This window comes from Lycorma delicatula, chromosome 10 (genome assembly GCF_047948215.1).
Source record: "Lycorma delicatula isolate Av1 chromosome 10, ASM4794821v1, whole genome shotgun sequence".
Lineage (NCBI taxonomy): Eukaryota > Metazoa > Arthropoda > Insecta > Hemiptera > Fulgoridae > Lycorma > Lycorma delicatula.
Window position 1 is genome coordinate 74,095,486 of NC_134464.1, and position 21,275 is coordinate 74,116,760.

Here is a 21,275-nt window from a genome sequence, read left to right on the forward strand (position 1 = left end):
TATATCGGCTTTTAAAAAATTCCCTTTAAATTTTAAAATTAAACAAACATGTTTGTTTATTATTTCCAGGTATATATTTTCGGTTCTTAAGCATTTAAATCAATAAAAATAATTCATAAAATATTCTGTAGGCCTTTTCCTAATACGCAATCGTTTGAAAATGAAATTTTAGTTTACAACACCAATTAATTTTTATATGCTTTTCTCCGAAAATAGAAATATAAATAACAGCAAATGTTTCTAAGTATGGAAAGAGCTTTATACTGCATATCTGAGAGGTATTTGGAGACAGAAAGAACTGGGATTCTACACAGTTAAAAAAAAAAGTACATTATGATGGGTTTTAAATTTTTGTCCGCCATATTGAATCAAACTTAATTTTTTTTAAATATAAATGTGGACACATGACACATGATGCGGTTTAAAATTTAAAAGAAAAACAATGGCCGTTTTTCTGTTAATTCCTTTGTTATCGAGTAATAAGCATTCAGATTTCCAATGATGGAAATATCGTGTTAACAATACGACAAGGAAAAACTCGCTGCAAGAATAATTTTATTGCATTATACATTCATAATTCATACAATAACAAACTATGATCAATGCTAAAATATTGATAATAATAAACAATAACTAATAATTAACAACACAACAACAAATTAAACGGCTATATCAACTGATATTATTTGCTTTAAATATTACAATATTTATTTTATAATTTTAAATGAATGTTTTTGATCGTAAATTACTAATGAAATGCATTTTGAAAGCATAATATTCTACAATAAATGTTGAAAATGCTTTCACTTTACAGCTTGGCAGTGTGCTGATCTCAAGTAATATCCGTTTATAACTTGTATCATATCTGGTGGTACATGAACAGATTCGTCAATTCTTCTTTTCAATTCGTCAATGTCAACATGTTTTGTTTTGTAAACGTTATGTTTCAGGTAATCCTAAAAACCTAATCCAAAGGAGACAGCTCTGAGGACCTGGCAAGCCATGCTGTAGCTCCTCTACGACCTATCCACGATTTGGAAATTGTTAATTTAAAATTTTCCGTGTCCTTAGATAATAATGAGTGGTGCCTTATCTTGCTGAAACCGTACGTTATAATTTAATTCTTGTCCAATATTTTTCCCGGATATTTGGTAAAATTCTATCGGCTAACAAGTTGCGGTAAGCATTTCCTGTAAAATTGTCATCTAAAATAGAAGGCCCTACAATATAATAGCCAACGATTCCCGCCTAAACGTTCACTTTCTGAGGGTCATATATATGAGCTTCTAACATCCATCTGGGATTATTATTACTCCATTATCGACGGTTTTGCTTATTCACATGACCATTTAAAATAAAAGTCAATTCATCAGTAAATATTATTGAATTAGAAAAGTTGCGTCTATGTCTAATTTTTATATTATAATATCACGATACTCAACTTGGCGGTCAAAATCATCTTCAGAAAGTTCTTGCACCACTTTTTGCTTATAAGGATGAAATTCATTTATTTTTTTTATTTTTTGAACTAAAAAATAACTGATGTCATATTGGACAAGAGCTTTTCGAATCTATGAATGAAGATCTTCAAAGAAGGTTTGCAGTTCATCTAATGATTTTGTAACAGGTGTGACAGTTCTTGGTCTACCGGTGCGAAGACGATACTTTACAGTACCGGTTTTTTCAGATCGCTGTACTGCCTTGATCCCAGTTGATTTATTTATTGATTTCTTGTTTAAAATCTATTATGTAATAAAACACACACCTCTTGCAAACTCCTAACTATGTCACCATACCCGTACATCATCAACATTTACACATTTTTGTAAAATGAAAAGTACATAAAATTTTATTTCATTAAAAACCCTTTGATATTTTTTCATATTTTTTCCTTTTTTTATTGGATTATTATTGATCGTAAGTTTTTTTTACAATGACAGATTAATAATTATTAATAAATTAATATTTTTAAATAAAAAAAAAGTTAAAAAAAAGAAGATGAATTCCGGTTTGAACCGATGTGCCTTACCCTTGTAAGATTTAAATATAATATTAATTAAAATTTTATTTGGCTATAACTCTGGAACCAATGAAAATAAAATCCACTTACGATATATTGTTAAAAAGCTATCAATGAATGCTTATTACTGCAGTTAAGAAAAAGTTCAAAATCCAAACTTTTGGTCCAGTCGATTGCAATCAAAACGGGAAGTACACAACTTTATATTACAACAGTCCTAAATCCAAAATTTCAAAATTCTGCGGGTAATCATTTTGAATTATACGAGATACATACATACGTACATACATACAGACGTCACGCCGAATCTAGTGAAAATGGATTCAGGGCTAGTCAAAACACTGAAATCTGACATTTTTCGCGATCACAATGCTTCCTTTACTTCGTACAAGGAAGTAAAAATAGAAGGAAAAATAAAAAATTGGTTACCAAAAAAGGAGATGAAAACAGATGCAGAAATTAGGTTAGTCGACCACAAATTTTAACGTTCAGAATTTTTTTTTTATTAAAGCAAATTTTTTTTGGGCTTGATAATATCACCACCACATAAGCTTACGCGTGGGAAATGCAAAAATTAGAACTTTGTAGCATATGAGAAGTGCAATGCCTGACTGGGATTCCGATCCGTGACCTTCGAATGAAGGCGAGAAAAAAAAAAAACATTAAACCCGATTTTATTTTTTCTGGATTTTACTTTGTTTTGTAAATATAAACAGAAAGTTTCAGTAAATTAAAAAATAATCAGTGTAATAAACAGTTAACAATTAATAATAATATTCAGCACAAACTGACAAATAATATACTAAAATTATTATTATTTTAAACAACGTAGATATATTTTATATATACTTGTATGTGTGTTTATAAATAAATAAATAAATATATAAATATATATATATATTTACAAACACACATTATTTAAACAAAAAATTATATATACATATGTGTGTGTGTATTTAAGCCTAAAATTGAATACTAGTACTGAAATGTGTTGTTTTGTTACAGTACTTCAATGGTTTTGACATGCGTTATTATTATTATTATTATTATTACAAAAAGTCTACAATAGTGACACAACGTATTTTATATTACATTTTAGTCGTTCCGTAGTTATATTTGGAGCTTATTGTTAGCTGCTGTCGGTCCGTCGGACCGTAATGTTTTGCAACAAAGGTATATATTTTATACAAAAACATTTTAATTTAAACGTAACAAAAACTTGTCAAATTTAACTAAAACTGAAATAGGATTTTTTCTGATTGTTTAAAAATTGATTGCAAAATAATTATTTTTTTTTTAAATCTATTCTTTAAATAAAATTATGTTCAAATATTCTTTAGATTGCGTTATAAATTAATGGTACAACAATGAAAGTTAAGTGGAACTTTATGAAAGTTACTGGTACAATATGGTTATTTACAAATATTATATATCATTTGTTATATTATTATTGTATTATATTAATATGTTGCATTATTATATTAATATTGTCGCGTGTTTCGCTGCTCGATCAGGATATTGAGTGGTTGACAATTTAGAACGTTTATATAATTACCGTTTATTGGTTTAAAATCTTCAAAATTACAAACAGACAAATCAATTATAATAATAATGGTGATAAATATAACAATGATAATAATAATTAAATAATAATAAGTGACAATAATAATACAATTAATGAACACAAATATTAATATAATAATTACAACCGCAATAGTAATAAGGATAATATTAATAAACGATAGTTATATTACATGTTAAAAACAATAAATCAAACATAAAAATACATAACAAAGTACATTACATAATACATAATTAAAACAGTAAGTACTATAAATACAGGGCGTAGTCAAGAAAGTATAACAATCAAAATATTACACATCAAATAGTTATAGATAGTAAATAAGTAAATACAAATAACACATAAGATAGAGTTCAAAATAAATAATCGTTCGGAATTTATTCAAGGTAGATAAATATAAAACTAGACCTATTAACAAAAGAAACCGCTTGTCTTAACCCCTTTTAACCACTAGTCTTATATTAACAAACAATCATGTAAAGTTCACTTGTAAATACCTTTGCTGTTTATCCCAAAAGTTTATGAATGAAGTCTATTGCATTATTTCTTTCACTTATAGTTTTATTGTAACTCACCGATATTATTTCTTATATACTTGGATTTACTCATGGCGTCATCTTACTAATATCGAATTGGATTTAGGACTCTCCTCGCTGGACCGTCGTCGTACGCCTCGCCTGACTGGTTCGCAGAACTCCGCTGAACCATACGACTCCACACAACTCACAGCCTCTCATCGCTGAACTCCTCGCAGAACTGCCCTTGCGGGAGTGACGTCGTAATACCTCGCAGACTGGTTCTAATAAAACTTTTTAGCTGGCTGACTATTTATACTTCTAGCCTCTTTACCTACCGGACCGGATCCAATTCGAAGCTTGAGAACAGTTGATCAAGGTTTTTGTTCCACGAATTCCAAACCTGGTCTCTTCTCACCGTGCTTCTTCATTGTTTGTTAGCGGGAAGTATAAAAAAATATGATTGTAAGACGGACCTATTCTTTACAAAAAGCGTTCTCCTCTTTGTCCCTTTCTGGATTCCAGTAATCATTATACTTTATGTTACTTTCATAATAATTGGTAGGAATCCGTTACTCAGGCCCGCGATACTGGTCTTGTTACACTATAATATATATTAATTGTTTAGGATATATATTAATATTATAATAATATATATAATGTATTATATTATAATAACATTATTATATATATTAGGACAAATAATATATATATTAATTTTGTTAGGATATATATTAATTTTTACATCAATTTCGTTATTTCTTTTTTACCAGCAATTTATTTGGTTTGATACATTTATATTCTACTTATTCTTATCTCTGTTTATAGTTTAACATCAAAAAAGTATAGTAAAATTAATTTTAGTAATTAAAAAAAGCTGATAACAAAGTTGCAATTCTTTCCTGGCATTGTATATTTATTTCTTTTGTATTAAAAACATAATGATACATGAAAATTGGCAAAAAAGTTTTTAAAATCGATATTTTTAAACTTTTATCGGCTCCTCCTGCCCTAATATTGCCCTCAAAGTAATGTTTTGTTGGGTTGTACTACTACTATGCTTAGGAAGACATAAAGGAATTCCGTTAAAAAATGCAATAAATAAAAAAGATAGGTTTTTGGAATTTTAGGGAAGGGGAAATTTCGGGGAAATATTTTTTTATTTTACTAAAAATATTTTTTTTTTACGAAAAATAGAAAGATAAGATGCACACGTACACTGAAACTCATAAAAAGTGAGGTAAGGTTTGCAAAATTTTGAGAAAATTACCCCAAAAAATTATCCATTCCCTTGAGATACTGACCTCCTGAACATTTTACCCACAAATTGCCTCAAATAAACGAGTTCCTGTTCATCGGAATCAATTTATCCTAGTCAAAGTTTCAAATACACCAATACACGTAAATACAGTAGTGGTACATAAAGTGCATCACGTTTTGTTTGTTTTTTGTGTTCATAGATCATGAAACGGCGAGAAATGCAAAAACTCAATATCCAGTTTTTATACGACTGCCCAAAAAGGAGTGTAATGTATTTGGTGTATGTATGTATGTTTTTTCAACCGCACCAGCTCAACGGCTGAACCGATTTCATATACGACCTCGTGTTGCAATCCTTACACTTATTTATATGTATATATTTAAATATTTTTAGAAAAATTGAATTAAAGACTTTATATTAATACTATATACAAAACTGTCATCCGCACGATCTTTAATTATCCTACACTAGTAATTATCCTGTACTAAAGAGTAATGTTTGTCAGCAATGTTTTTTTTTGGCTGTTGTGTTTTTTTTAAATTTTTAATATTTATCTCTTGTTAACTGAACTGATTACCATACTTTTCTTCTTGCAGGAGAGCTTTAGAGCTATGATGCCAGGAAAGTAAAAACAAAAAATAAAACAACAATAATAAACTTCATAAATGTTCATTGAAATATTGAACATTAAATTTTTATTAATTCAAAAAAAAAAATAAGAAGAAATACATAAGAAAAACTAAGCTCAACTGGCGTTAATTATACGTTAACCTTAATAGATAACTTTTTTATTTTTTTAAAGAGGTGGAAGAACCCCATTCACAGGCGTCTAAGCAGTTTCGGGCTCGCTAACAGGTTCCGCCATTTATAACCAAGGGCGTATGTATACCTGCGCACTACCGACTAAACCTCCATCCCTGGCTTCCTCCTTCTTGGGATTGCTTATAAAAACATTTCATCAGAAGAAGGGGGAATAGCCCACACACACTGTCATAACAATCCAACAATGTCACGCACCACACAAATAACACTACTGGAAGAAACACATACAGCACGTCAAATACATACACCGACAAAACAACACACAAGAACTTGCAGAAAACAGGACAAACTACTAACATCCACAACACCCATGCGTTAAACCCCCACACAGCCGTCAAGACAGGAATCTTAAATAGTCACACAACTTACCAGTAGCCACCATCAAACCGACGAGCAGAGTGTCCCAGGCCTCATCGCACGTAGGCAACCCCATACACGTACGGGAGACCCCTTATGCACTCAGCCGAAGACCTGTCCGCCCCCGCGTCCTTCGGCGCCATTCTCCTCTTCGGGACTTCTCACATAATTGAAGGTTCCTCTTCACCGTCCTGACGAATCTTTCCACATTCTACAACTGTGCCTCACCTTGTAATAGGCTATAGCGTATCTTCAGGGTGATTCATATACTCACTTCTCAGGTTGCCAAGCATCTCTCTACGCTCTATGGCGAATCGCGGACACAAAAAGAAAACATATTGTGGGATCTCTTCCACCTCGCACTCCAGACAATTTAAGATTTATCGAGCCCGAATCTATACAAATAAGACCTGAATCCGTCATGAACCGCCAGGAATTGCGTTAACCCAAAACTCAGCGTGCTATGGGTACTCCGGTACCACCCCCTGATGTCCCCAATAAGGTGGTGGGTCCACCTACCCTTCGTGGCCCGATCCCACCGCTCCTGCCATGTTTGTACGATCTCTTCTAGTTTTTCAGAAGAATGCTTCCTTTCCTCTAATGGAAAGGGAAAGTGTTCTCAGTTCCCAAGTTCTGCTACGCCGTATTATCATCAAGTCTACAGGCGGGAAACCAGCAATCACCTCAACCGCTTCCCTAGACACTTCCTGTGGGCGGCCGCTACTCTGATGCAACACCTGTGGATGGATTCCAATTTACCCCCTGCCCTTGGCAAATCTAAAAACGCCCGCTCACAACTCGGTGCCATATAGAAGGACTGAATAGACCACTTCAGTAAGGAATTGCCTCCTATGTTGGGCCCTCTTATATTCGGGAGTAGGCTAGCAATAAACCTTCTCGTTTTCTACGCCTTCTCACAAGCCCGGAGTACGTGAGTACTAAATCTTAGTCTGGAGTCAACCCAGATTCCCAAGTATTTTATGGCCACTTGAGACACAATTTCTCTGCTATCAAGGATCGGATGTAAAGTTGGCCTCCTCCTGGCAGCAGAGATCACCACCATCTCCATCTTTCCAGGAGCCAACTTCAGTCCTACCCCAGCCATCCACTCACTAATCCTTGTATACGTCTCAGATATTTTGCCTACAGCCTAAGGTTATCTATTCCTTAATAGATAACCTTCGTGCGCTTAATACCAAAATATCTACCTCACCAGTATTTTACTCTTCTTTGTAGCCGGTCAGGGGACTGTGCTCCTTGGACCCTCGACACGTTCGTATCCTCATGTTTATGAGAATATTAAGTATTTTACACGAATATTTTAAGAAAAGAAACATTAGTGTGTAGCGAATATTTTTCCGAACATTTTGGTGGTTTTATATTTGAAATATGCTTAAGAAGTGAGTAGATAAGAATTTAATTGTTTTTATGTGAAATATAATGTTTAACGCTAGCCATATTGATAACAGGGAGTTAGCGTTCGGACGCCGTCTTCTTCGTTTAGTCTTCTGTGTGTTCGTGTGAGGTTGCTTAGTTACCAGTCCAATTGGAGCTACTGGCGCGCAGGGTGGACCACGTGATACGCCGGCTTGATGCGCGCCAACGATTCTCTGCTGCTAAGTTAGAGTTGTTTTTTTTTTTACTGCTAAATATTAACTAATAATCCCTTTTATTAATAAAATTAAATTAATAAATAATAATAAGTAAATAAAAATATATATATAAAATATTAATAAAAATAATCTACGCTTAGAAATTAAATAAAATAATCTGTAACTTAGTTGACAACGGACTGCTTCTAGTGGGAGAAAGCCGCTATTTGTCTCTGTTCCTGAGCATCACCTCGATTATATTGTCGGCCCCCTCCACACCCTGATCCTCGAGCACTGCTCTTAAGTCACGCCACCTAGGGTAAAAGAAAGCATATTGATTCAGTGGTACATGCTCTGCTGTTTCCAGCCCACCGCGATCATGATAGCGACTTCTATTGAATCTACCCATCCTGTACAGATAGTCCCGGAAACATCAATGTCCAGACAGGAACTTGGTGAATTCGTAGCCTGTCGCCATGCTTTTGCTCCACCCAGTTTCTGACATCACTTATGGATGTCCTATGAGTGGATCACTCATAGGTCCACTTTCCTTTGTCCGAATCCCGTAATCTGTCACGCCAAACCATGTAAAGACCGTCAGTTGCTTCCTTTCTGTCACGTCCGGCCACTATTGAAGCTCTCATTTGCGCTTGTAAGTCTATCGGCGGAACCCCGTCTATAACCCAATTTTTAATAACTATTTTTGTTAATAACATATCTTGTACTTCGACAAATCTTTAGCGCAGAAAAAATATATTTCAGCAGCCGACTGTAAAAGCAATGCAATAAGGAAAACATATGTACGATCTCCGGTCTATAATGATCCATTGCCTACAAATACTCACAGTATCTATTTGTAGACTAAAAATTCTTATGTTTTACATCTGCAAACAGGTAACCCTTAGTATTTTTACATGTATTATATTGAAATAATAAATTATTATTTTCTAGTAATAAAATTAATATTCCAATTTTTAAATATATTCTTGCCTTTTTTTTTAAGTACGTATATTATTGATTCAGTGGTATATTCTTATACTCGTATAAATTAAAATATAGCATGAATATCTCGGTTGAATTTGAATAGAATCGAATTTAGCCTGAATTTACCGATATGAAGTAAAATAAGAGTGCATGTTTAAATGAAATATCGTATCTGTGGTTAGTATACAACATTTTTTTATCAGGTCAGTTCTACTATTATAGTTCAATACACCGGCATACTTTTTGTTGAACTGCTTATCGCAGTTCGAAACCATCCTGAAATAGATGCATTTTTTACATTAAAACAGTATCAATATTCCAACGAAATTTCTTTAAATTACTCATTAAAATATTATTCTTTATTCAACTACTCAACCTTTCTATTTTTCGAAACTGAATTTAATATATTTTATTGTTTTTTTATTTTTCTACTTTAAAAAAAATTAAAGATATAAACCACAATTTCATTGTTATTACTAAAAATCCACGGATAGAAACATATTTCAGAAGGATTAATAAAAATTGCTAAATGTCTGGCAAAAAAAGTAAACAAAAAACCTCTTATTCAAAAATATTCATTGATTTTACATACTAGGAAAGTATTCACTACATATTTGTAACTCAAGTTATTGAAATATACAGTACACAGTTAAAACATATCCCATTCACTGTTACACTTTAACTATATTCACAAGAGTGTACTCCTTTCGTAGATTAATCAACTCCATTTTGTCAGGAAGGAAAACTAATTGATGATGAAACACTGTATGCACTATATAGAGGATCAAAGTGGCTGTGGTTAGATTTACCCGAAGCTAGGTTACAAATATAGGTAGAAGTACCAACCTCTGTTAACCAGATTTCATGTTATTTGTCCGTTATACAATTCTGAATATGCACTCAAGCCAGTAAACACAGTAACAGATATTAGTTAACTAGATAGATATCGCAAAGCTATATGTTATAAATAATATACGTACTAGATGTTAAACTTGGTATATGTCAATATTAGCACAATTAGCCGAAAATTAGTACCTTTCAAATATTACGTAAATCTAAATGATATCCTTTTAGCGTACTTGTAACAAAAAATTAAAATAAAAACGTTCATAAATTTAAAGGTTTAAATTTTTATACAAATAAGAAAAAAATTAATTAAAGAACTTTTAAATAACTCAAAAATATGCAGTCAGAAAGTTTTTTGGCGGATCTTCTTAAGATCTAATTTTTTTATTTTTAAACTGATGCATGGTGGTAATGTACATCAAAGTACAGTTCATAAAAGTTATTTTCGCGTTAGGATACAGTGCGTAATTGTGAAAAGTTGGAGTGTTTACGCGAGTGTATGTACTTTTATTTGATATACAATGAATCCAAAATGCCCAAATAACAATCCTAACCAGCAAACCAATCTTCTTTGATACACTACGCATTTATTAAAGGGTTATTTATATATATAATTATATTGTATTTTATATACAGGGTTATCATAAAAGAATGGTGCGGTTTCAGTAATTCATAGGAAGATTGTAGGGAAATTTCTAGATGTTATATTGGTATCCCTGAAAGCCTCCAACCCAAAAATTTGTTTATCAGCAGTTGTAACCACAACGTCAGTTTTTGTATTGTTGCGGTGAGTTTAGCGAGTTACTATGTTCTCGGATAAAGACAAAGCAAAGTGTGTTTTATTGATGGCTGAATTAAAATCCGTAATTTTAGTTCAACGTGCATATCAAAGTGAATTCTGAAGAGATCCACCACACAAAAGTAACATAACACGTTGGTTCAAACGATTCGAAGAAACTGGATCGGTTAAGAAACAGAAATCAACCGGCAGACCAAGTGTACCAGACAAAACGGTTGAACTAATTTAGACGATCGGCAATTAGAAGTCCTAAGAAGTCCAACCGCCGTCGAAGCGTCGAATTAGGTATTCCAAAAACAACAGTTCACAAAGTTTTATATAAAAAACTGAAATTATACGCTTATGAAATCCAGATACTGCAGGAATTAAAACCCGATGATGGTGTAAAACGTTACAATTTCGCTGTTGAAATACAGACAGAATAAGTGAAAATGAATCATTTTTAGACGATATAACTATTACAGCTACATTCCATGCGAATGGATGCGTTAACAGACACAATTCACGAATATGGGGCTCTGAAAACCCACACGCAATTATTGAGAAACAACGCGATTAGCCTAAAGTTTATGTTTGGTGTGGTGTGATGAAAAATCGAGCCTTTTTTCTTTGCTGAAAAAACAATTAATGGAGTTGCGTATCTTGACATGTTAACCAATTATTGCTTTCCTCAGCTGGATGAACTCGAAAACATTCCTCAACTTCATTTCCAAAAAAAGGAAGTTGAAGTGCTCCCCTGCACTTCAACGCATCGGTCACGGACGCTTTGAACGAAAAGTTTGGAGATCGATGGATAGGCCGGCAAGAACCCGTACTTTGGCCTCCAAGGAGTCCAGACCTGACACCTTGCGATTTTTTCTTGTGGGGTACATCAAAAGCGTTGTTTATACACAAAAAATTCGCGACCTAAACCGCTTAAAAAACAGGATTAATGAAACAATGACAACCATTAACGAAGAAATGTTAACTAATGTTTGGAGAGAAGTTGAGTATCGGTTGGACATTTGTCAAGCGACTAAGGGCGCACATATTGAAATTTACTAATTATCTAAAAAAATGTTTGAGACGACAAATTTGAAAAATAAAAAACATAAACTGTAAGTAATTCTGTTTTAATTTAAACCATTTTCAAAACCGCACCATTCTTTTATGATAACTATTATATTATATATATTTTTTTTAGAAGAAGAAATTCATACAGTATGTACGTACAAGGGTCAATTTCTTCCTAACACATAGATGCCACATTTGTGACCAAAATTATAATATTTTTCAAGTATGATCATTTAGATAGTGTTCAGCAACGTTTCAGATGTATACTTTTAGTTTCTTGTTTGTAGCGATCGAATAAAGGAAACAAGTTTTGACATTTTTTGAAAATTGGATAAAATTGAAGTTCGAGCTATTATGAAGTGCTTTGTAATTTTAAAAGATTTAACTCTGATGGACATACAAAAGTTGTTCAATTCGATTTTAAAAGATCTTTCCCGTTCGTTTTCGATATTAAAAAAATTTTAGCTGTTGAATTTAAATATTGTCGTACATCAATTTATGTTTATGAACGCTTGGAATGCATAAAACACCGCTACGGCATCGAAATCATCTCCATAAACCATTACCTCTACATTTTACAGATGATTTTGGTATGAAAAATCTTTCCGCAGGATGGATTCCGCGTTTGTTAACGGTTGACGAAAATCGCATTCGATGAAACACTTCTCAAGGATATTTTAGACATTTTTAAATGCGATTTCGCTGAGTTTGTTCAATGGTAGGTGAAACATGGATTCGTCATTACATCAAAGATCAAAACGTATGTAGAAGTACATGAAAATGCGCCAATGAGAGCAAAAGCGGTTTCATTTGTAGGAAAAGTCATGGGTACGGTTTTTTGTGATTCTCATGTGTGGTGCTCATAAGCTAACAGCAAAAAGTTACATCCATCACCGAAATAGTATTATGGACCGATTGGTGCCATTCAGGCTAAAACTTTCTTATCTGGTCAAAACTAAAGTGCGTTTTCATTACGTTGCGCCTGCACATAAAACGTGGTTGTAAAACTCTAAGGCACATGCCTCGAAGTGCTTCCATTTACGCCTCTTTGGCTCCCAGAGATTACTTTCACTTCCCAAACCTGGAGAAATGACTCGCTTGGCAAAACATCCACTTCAAATGATGAGCTCAAAATTGAGGTGACCGCTTGTTTTGCAGAATTGAACAAATCGCATTAGACTGAGGGTTTCAAAAAGTTGGAAATCTAAATGTGTCGAATTGCAAGGTGACTAGGTTGAATAATAAATAAAAAAATTCTGAAAAATTTTTCTACCTCCTTACGATCTGTATGATATAGAAAAAAATTTCAATCACATAGATTATAATGAGATAACAAGGTTTTTTTATCTATATAAAACCTGCTGCTTAAATATACAGCTGATTTTGACGCGCCAAAGCTCGTGTCATGAGTGTAGTCGCATTAACGTGAGGAAGAAGTACATTCATTTTAGCCTGAATACAATATTAATCGGTCCAGTAATAATATCCGGTGATGGTTTAACTTTTTGCAATAAGGTTAAAACACCACACCTCGAAAATCCCAAAATAAATCACAGCATTGACTTTTCGTGCAAACAATATATATTATTTTTGTTCTTTTTAGCGGTTTCATCTGTTTCTACCCATATTTTGGTCTCTGATGTGAATGACGAATCTATGTTTCATCTACTGTCGAAAAAAACCTGAAGAAAATTCCTTACACATTTAAACGCTATTAGCCAGAGGGATTTAAAGAACTCTGATTTAAATATCTATTAAATATAAAGTAAATTTATTTCATTTATCGTCAAAAAATTGGATATTTTGTTGTGGCCTAATATTTTTTCGTTGATTTTTGCCTCTGAGAAATAATAAGTACATAATTTATAAGTTTTTTGAAATAAAACTCATTCACATTCAATAGGTATTAATAATTTTAAAAAATACAACAGATAAAAAGTCTTTCCATAGTTACTACACATATTTATCTTGAAAGAATAAAATAAAAATTACTTATACATAATTTTATTATACACAGATTGACAGTATTTCTTTTTTTAGAAATGCTTTATATGCATATCAAAATCTAAGTAAATATAAATACTTATACTTTATGATAACTAAGGACAATCTCATGCTGAGGGACATTTTGAACACTTTGTCTTTCTTCTTATACATCTGATGAAGATAAAAATTTAAAAAAACGCAATTAAAAAGGAGCTTTAAGTGGAGGTACGGATTTGTATTCGCCTTATATGTACAGTATGTTTTTCATCCATTTATAAGAGCATTTGAAAATATAGCCTAAATAGCAAAATAAGAATACAACATATTTTTAATCGAAGGGTATTTTTTAATTTGAAAACAATTATTTTGAATTAAAAAAAAGAAAAAAATATTAAAAAAGTAATAATAGTAATAATAATAAGTTAAATAAAAATTCAAAAAGCGTAAGGATTTAAATAGTAAGTAAGCTAACATATAGAGTTATCAATTACAAACAAAGAATATTACTGCATCTAATTTACTATGCTGTAAAAAGAAAGAGAGAAATAGGGAGAAATATCACATCACTGTTAAAGGAAATAAAAGAAAATAAAGTAACTTTTATGTGCACACAATGCCAACACATAAGAGATAAGAATAAAGAGGTAAAAGAGATTTTTAAAGGAGGATAAGATCAAGCAAGTCAATATTATTGCCTTCGTTCTAGAAATGTTCGTTGCTGTACGGATGGTCTCTTTATATTATACGTACTAGAACCTAGTTTAAAAGTATATGCACTGAATAAACTCTCTTATTATTGTTATTATTACTATTATAATACTTAGACGATTTTTATTCTTTAGGTAAAAGATTATTGCTATCTCATCTCATCTTACTGGTATATTTCTTTAACCTACAACGACTACTTCATATGAAATAACTGTAGTTAAATGAAACATAACAATACTGCATTATATCACTTTATGTATCTAAATGATGTTTTATTATTTATAGTTCTTTATTTTCATAACTTACGACAAAGAATGCTTAAATAAATAAATTTTCCATAAAGATATTTGTTTATAAAAATAATGGAAATATTAATCAATTATATTCTTCCAAGTTATAAAATAATCTATGTAGTAGTGTTCAAAAATAAAACTGATAACATTTTTTTTTTCTGAAAAAACTTTCAAAAGTTTTTTCAAAATGATAGAATTGAATGTCCTTAGAGAAAGTAGAGACAACACAGAAATACATACATTCCAAAAATAGTGATTTTTTACAAGATAATACTTTTTTTGTACTTACAATTTGAAACTTTTGATTAAACTTGTAATAGTAGTAGTAGTATCAGCTGTTACACAGACCACTTGTAAGGATTATAGTTAAATATATTAGAGTTGTATAAGCAATTTTTCAGTAATGAGAATACAATATAAGCGATATTAAACAACTCAACAAATTTCTGTTATTAATTATATTTTTAACTGATATTTATATAAAGCAGAAAGTTTTTTTGTTTGTTTAGGAATCACGCTAAAACCAACCAACCGATTACTTTCAAATTTTGAGGATACATCCAAGTTATCCCAGGAAAGATTTTAAGCCATAGATCGAGAATCTTGCTCCCCTAGGGGTGAACTTGTGAATTAAATATATTAATTAAAGAGAAAAAAAATTAATCCTTTATTGCATTATTATATTTCTATTACTAAGACAACAGAAATAAATTATGAATGCTTCGTCCTCAAGGGGCGTGTACTAAGTTATTATAGTTATTACTATTCTCGTGGATACCGGTGTTCTTTGGTGGTTGGGTTTCAATTAACCATACATCTCAGGAATGGTCGAACTGAGACTTTGCAAGATTGCACTTCATTTACACTCATTCATCCTCTGAAGTAATACCTGAACGGTAATTACCGGAGTCTAAACAGGAAAAAGAAAGAAAGAAAGAAGTTATTACTATTCTAACCCACCGGGTTGGTCTAGTGGTAAACGCGTCTTTCCAAATCAGCTGATTTGGAAGTGGAGAGTTCCAGCGTTCAATCTTAGTAAAGGCAGTTATTTTTATACGGATTTGAATACTAGATCATGGATACCGGTGTTCTTTGGTGGTTGGGTTTCAATTAACCACACATCTCAGGAATGGTCAAACGAAGACTGTACAAGAATACACTTCATTTAAAATCATATATATCATCCTCTGAAGTAATATCTTAACCGTAATTCCTGGAGGCTAAACAGGAAAAAGAAAATTAGTTCTATTCTGTCTTTTATAATTTAGTTTTTTTTTCAGATTTTTTAAAGCTTGAACACTTTAATTGTTTTTTATCAGTATTATTCTCACAACCATGAGAGAAACCTACACTGCGGAGGACCAGAGAGTAGAAGCCTCTGACTAGACAGGAATGGCGAGCTCTACAGCTCTGGGGTAGGCCTCGTGTCCCCGGGGATCCAGTGGTGGAACCACCTGGCTGGCTAGACGGTCGTGCGAACCAAGCGAGTTAATGTGTGCGTGTGTGTGTGTGTGTAGTAATATATTTGAGTCTATTTATCCTTTAACGCAAACACTACTCGAAATTACAAATTAAATTACAAATTAAATTTCGTAACAAATTATTGTTACGAAATTTTTCACCGTTTCAAGATGGTAGCCGTTTGAATGGCTTACGGTAGCAAGCAGATTACTTCATTGGTGATGATCTGCTTTCCTGTGATCAAACCCTTGGTCAAATAAAAATCAGAGACCACTTGGAACTTAGTACAGAATTTTTAGATTAGTTTATGTTGGTTAGAAGCATGTAGGTACATATAATATTGGGTAAAAATAGACTATATGAATCCTTCCCATTATTCGGAGGTCTTAAGATCTTGCTACTGCGTTATATGTATTTCTATAGAATACTAATTAAGTATTATAAAGGCTGTATATAGGGTTGGATCCTTGGTACTTTGGTTACGAAGCCTTTGCAGCAAGCTGATAGAGAAGTTCCTCCTAGGTCAAGAATTGAGTTATTTAAACGTTTTATTCATACTTAGGTTCAAAAACATTTAATTACTTACCAAGGGAACTTAAATTCATAGAAGACTCTAAAAGGTTTTCACTATCAATTTGTGAATGGTTGTTGTCAATTACGAGTTTTTTTAATTGATTGGCCTGTGATTCTAGCTGGAATCGATGACAAAAATTTCATGTTTTTATTATCTTTATTTTTCTTTCAGTTTTGTATAGAATTAATTCCATTTTCAATTTTATCGCTGTATTCTTGTATTGTATTTATGGTTCTGAGTTATTTAATCTACATGTATATCTAATCTCGTCACAAGCTAAAGTTTTAGTACTGCAAGACTTGTATCGTGTAATTAATTTTAAAATCCACTTGAAAATCCAGATTTGACCATTATTCAATAATGATTAGTTTATTATTTTACTCAATGAAAAATAATTGGATGGTTTCCTCCAATACAGTTATTACAATAGGGGGTACCTATGTCTATTAAGATGTATTAAGAATTTATAGCTGTAAATAATTTTATTCTTACTTATAATCTGTTTATTTTGTGCAAAAAAAATTTATTATTATACTTGTAGAATTTGAAATTAAATTTTCTACAATAAAGGTATCTTAATCTTTTTCGATGTCTCTTTCAATTATCGATAAAAGTAAGTTTAAATGTGTGACGGTGTACGGTGTACATTCCTTTAGACTTGCTATTCACTTTCAAGCTCCCTAATTTTACTTCAAGTTGTTTTGTCGATGAAAGGAAATAATTCCCACGGGCAGACGCTTCAGGTGACTGTTCTCCACTTGGAGAATCAATGTTTCTCTCATGCGCAACTATATGCGGCTTGTTGTTCCAGAGTCTCCTGTGGGAAGAGTCTTTTTATATACATCTCAGAAAGAAAATCTGTAAATATTGTGTACAAGTCCATTCGTTAAATTATGTTATTCAAAAATTTGTCTACAATAAACTCAACAAAAAAGATTAACAACATTAAATAAAAAAATACTAAATACAAAATAAAAAAATGAGAAAACAATTATGTCATCTGATCTGATCGCTAAGAAACGTGCAAAATATTTTGTTACCCGTACTTCGTACGGGTAACCACATATAACTGCTATTTTAAAGATAAGGGCAGACTCCTCAGAAACCCGCATGAATTTTTTCTCGTAGCTGTAGAATTCTTCTTGCTATCTGTGACCTCATCAACCTAGACATTATGAAAATATTAATACAAAATTGAAAAATTAATGTATACCAATTATGTGTGTTGGTTATCCTGATGAAACTTAATTCGTACGTAAAAAGCTACACAGTGCTACTTTGCTCGCGTTAGGATGAGTTCTCGCGCGGGTCACTCCCAGTATGGACAATTGGACACCTGGTATATTCTTTATGAGTGCTCGAAGTACCAGTTAATGCGTACGGAGATCATCTATCGGCTTGATATTATCGGGTCGGCGTTGGATCTCCGTGTAAACTGGAGGAGCCGAATGGGCAATAGTGGAGAGTTTTGTAGTGTACTTAGCAAAGGAAAGGATTGCTGAGGGGATCTAAAGCTCTGCTTGGATTTATCTTTTATTCATTTTTGTTGATTTTTGTTTTATAAATTATGTTTTTGTTGTTGTTGTTTTTGTTCTTTGTTTTGTTTTTTTTTCAATGTTACTGTGTTTTTATTGTTCTGTGTAATATTTTTATTTTTCGTGTTGTGTGTTGAACTAACTTTTACTTTCTACGGGTAGATAGTTCAATTCCTTTGTTAGTTAGGTATTTTCAGTCTTGCTTAAGACTCGGTGAGATGTGTTTTATTTTGAATTCATTAAATAGTAGTACACCGATGGGAATGTCCCTCTACCCCTACGGAGCCTTCCCCTACGGAATCAGGATGTTAGAATAGATAATGACATTAAATTTAATAAAACAAATAATAATCTTTTGTAGAAGTCTTTGTTGATGTCGAAGTTCAGTAATCCTCAAACTATCAAAACAATGCAAAATCTGGAAATAGTTTTCAATTCCTTTATTTTTGTTATTAATCTAATTTGTTTTTTTTAAGAATATTATGATAATACAAATTAATATTTTATAAGCAATGACATTAAATTTAGTAAAGCATATAATAATCTTCTGAAGTTGATATTCACATCGACAATAATCATATAGACAAAATCTAACGATATATATGGCATTGCATTTAGGAAAAGAAGTTCTAGATTATTTATTTATACGTTTTATATATGTATAATTTATGTAGTATTGAAACTGGTGAGTTTTTAATTATGTTACATACACTGGGGTCATAAAAACTACAGTTAAAATTTCGTAATAATGGGTTCAGTAGTTTCCCGCGGTTTTTGGAACGGAAAAGACGTCTCTTTATGCACTAGTGAAATAATCGAATTAAAATTAACAATTTTTTTTCGAATATATACATTAAAGTTATTGCTAGCTGTTATATATTTTAGATCCTTCTTTTAAAAATAAAAGATATCACTGAACCGCTTTCTTAACAATACTGAAATAGTCAGACAAACAATTGTCATAAAATAAATACAAACTTTATAGTAAATGCACTCTATTTTACGCTAGTATCGTTACATTAAACCTATTATTTTAGATTACATAGATTTTATATGTAACTATTTAAGTAGCATTTACCTTAAAATGTTATAACCAACTGTAAAACTATAACAATAATAGCAGTAAACAGTTTCCATCTAATCCTTAAACATTCTTCTATAATAAAGAGCTGAGCATAAATAATTATTATTTCTCCTTCATTTTCTTTTATATTTAACGTGCCATTAATTTTATTTCTATAATTATATTACAAGTGACAACCCCTACATTCAAAATTACACATAAACAGGAATGAATGTAACAATATTATACGTGAAGACGTGTTTTAGGAATTATTAATAAATGACAATTATATTTCACAAATATTGTTAACTTGTGTAATTAGCTTTGAGAGTAACAGTTATGTAACTTAATTAAATGAAGCGATTAAGTTATTTATATACAAATTGATTTAAAAAGAATATAAAACATTTTTAGGACATGTTCTACTGGTTAAAGTAAAGAACTTCATATTAACATAGGTTCGGAAATGCTTCGTTAGCGAGTTCGGGTGGTGAAAGATTTCACTCTGATTTCTGCTCTTTCAGTAAAATTAAACCAGACTAATAATTATTGTGAAACAAATTAAAGGTTAAAGTTAGTGGTTTTTTTTTTATGAAACTAACCGGAAAAATAGAAAAAGAATAGGTCCCAGAATTGTATTTTTAGTAGTTTTCGAAAGATCTGGACTCGGAAATAAATTCTGAACCAATTTGTGATAAAAAGAAGAGTATGATAAGGCAACCCCATACTTTTCTTTAGCTGTTAGAAACATTTAAATGCGACTTTTCGAATCAGTGTATTGGACTGGTGGTGGATTAATAAAAAAGCAACCCTGTTAAATTATGCAAAACCAAGACACCATAAATACTTTTCGTCGGGAAGAGTGTATCCACTGTATTTCGTGGTTTTTTTTGACAAAAAGATACATTATTTTGACAAATATTAAATGCACAATTAGGCCCAGACTTTCTAAGGGCTATAAAGCATCTGAGGTAGAAACAAAGTACTTATGAAATATTTTTTTCTGAAAGTAGTAATGTCCCCTCAACAATCAATCTATTTGTACAACTATCTTAACGTCTACTGCATTTTGACCAGGGTATCATTGATGTTTGGCTTAAACTTTTCTTTGTTGTTTAGCCTCCGGGAATTACCGTTCAGGTATTACTTCAGAGGATGAATGAGGATGATACGTATAAGTGTAAATGAAGTGTAGTCTTGTACAGTCTCAGTGTTCCACCATTCCTGATATGTGTAGTTAATTTAAACCCAACCACCAGAGAACACCGGTATTCACGATCTAGTTTTAAATTCTAGTTTCTAGTTTTTTCAAACTCAATATTTCCTTCATCAAATTGCGGTTATAATTAGAAAGTAATTATACTTTTTCGATTGGTTTCCAATGTTTTTTGACTGATAAAAACAAAAAAAAATAGTAATTCCCTTTACAACCGTGTATTTTAGGAGATATAACAATCCCAAATTTTTATGAATAAAGAGATTGCTTTTTGAATGATTGGGAATAAATGGGAAAGGTGAATATAAGATCCTAAATCCTTCTTTATTGGTAGTTTGTTTATATCTATTTAGGTTGAATAATTATTATTTTGCTGGACAAATAAACTATCTAAAATCATTTTTTAAGAAAACTGGTAAACCATTTCTTCTTTTTAACTCTTGTAATGCATGCATTACATAAATCCATTATAAGTGGAGCTACAAAAGTTTTACTGATTTTAAAGAATTATTCCGTAAGACAGTTTACTACGATTCGTCAATTTAAATCGGTTAAAATATACGGCCTCCCGGAATAACATTTGACTCTGAATTGAGATACTAAATGAC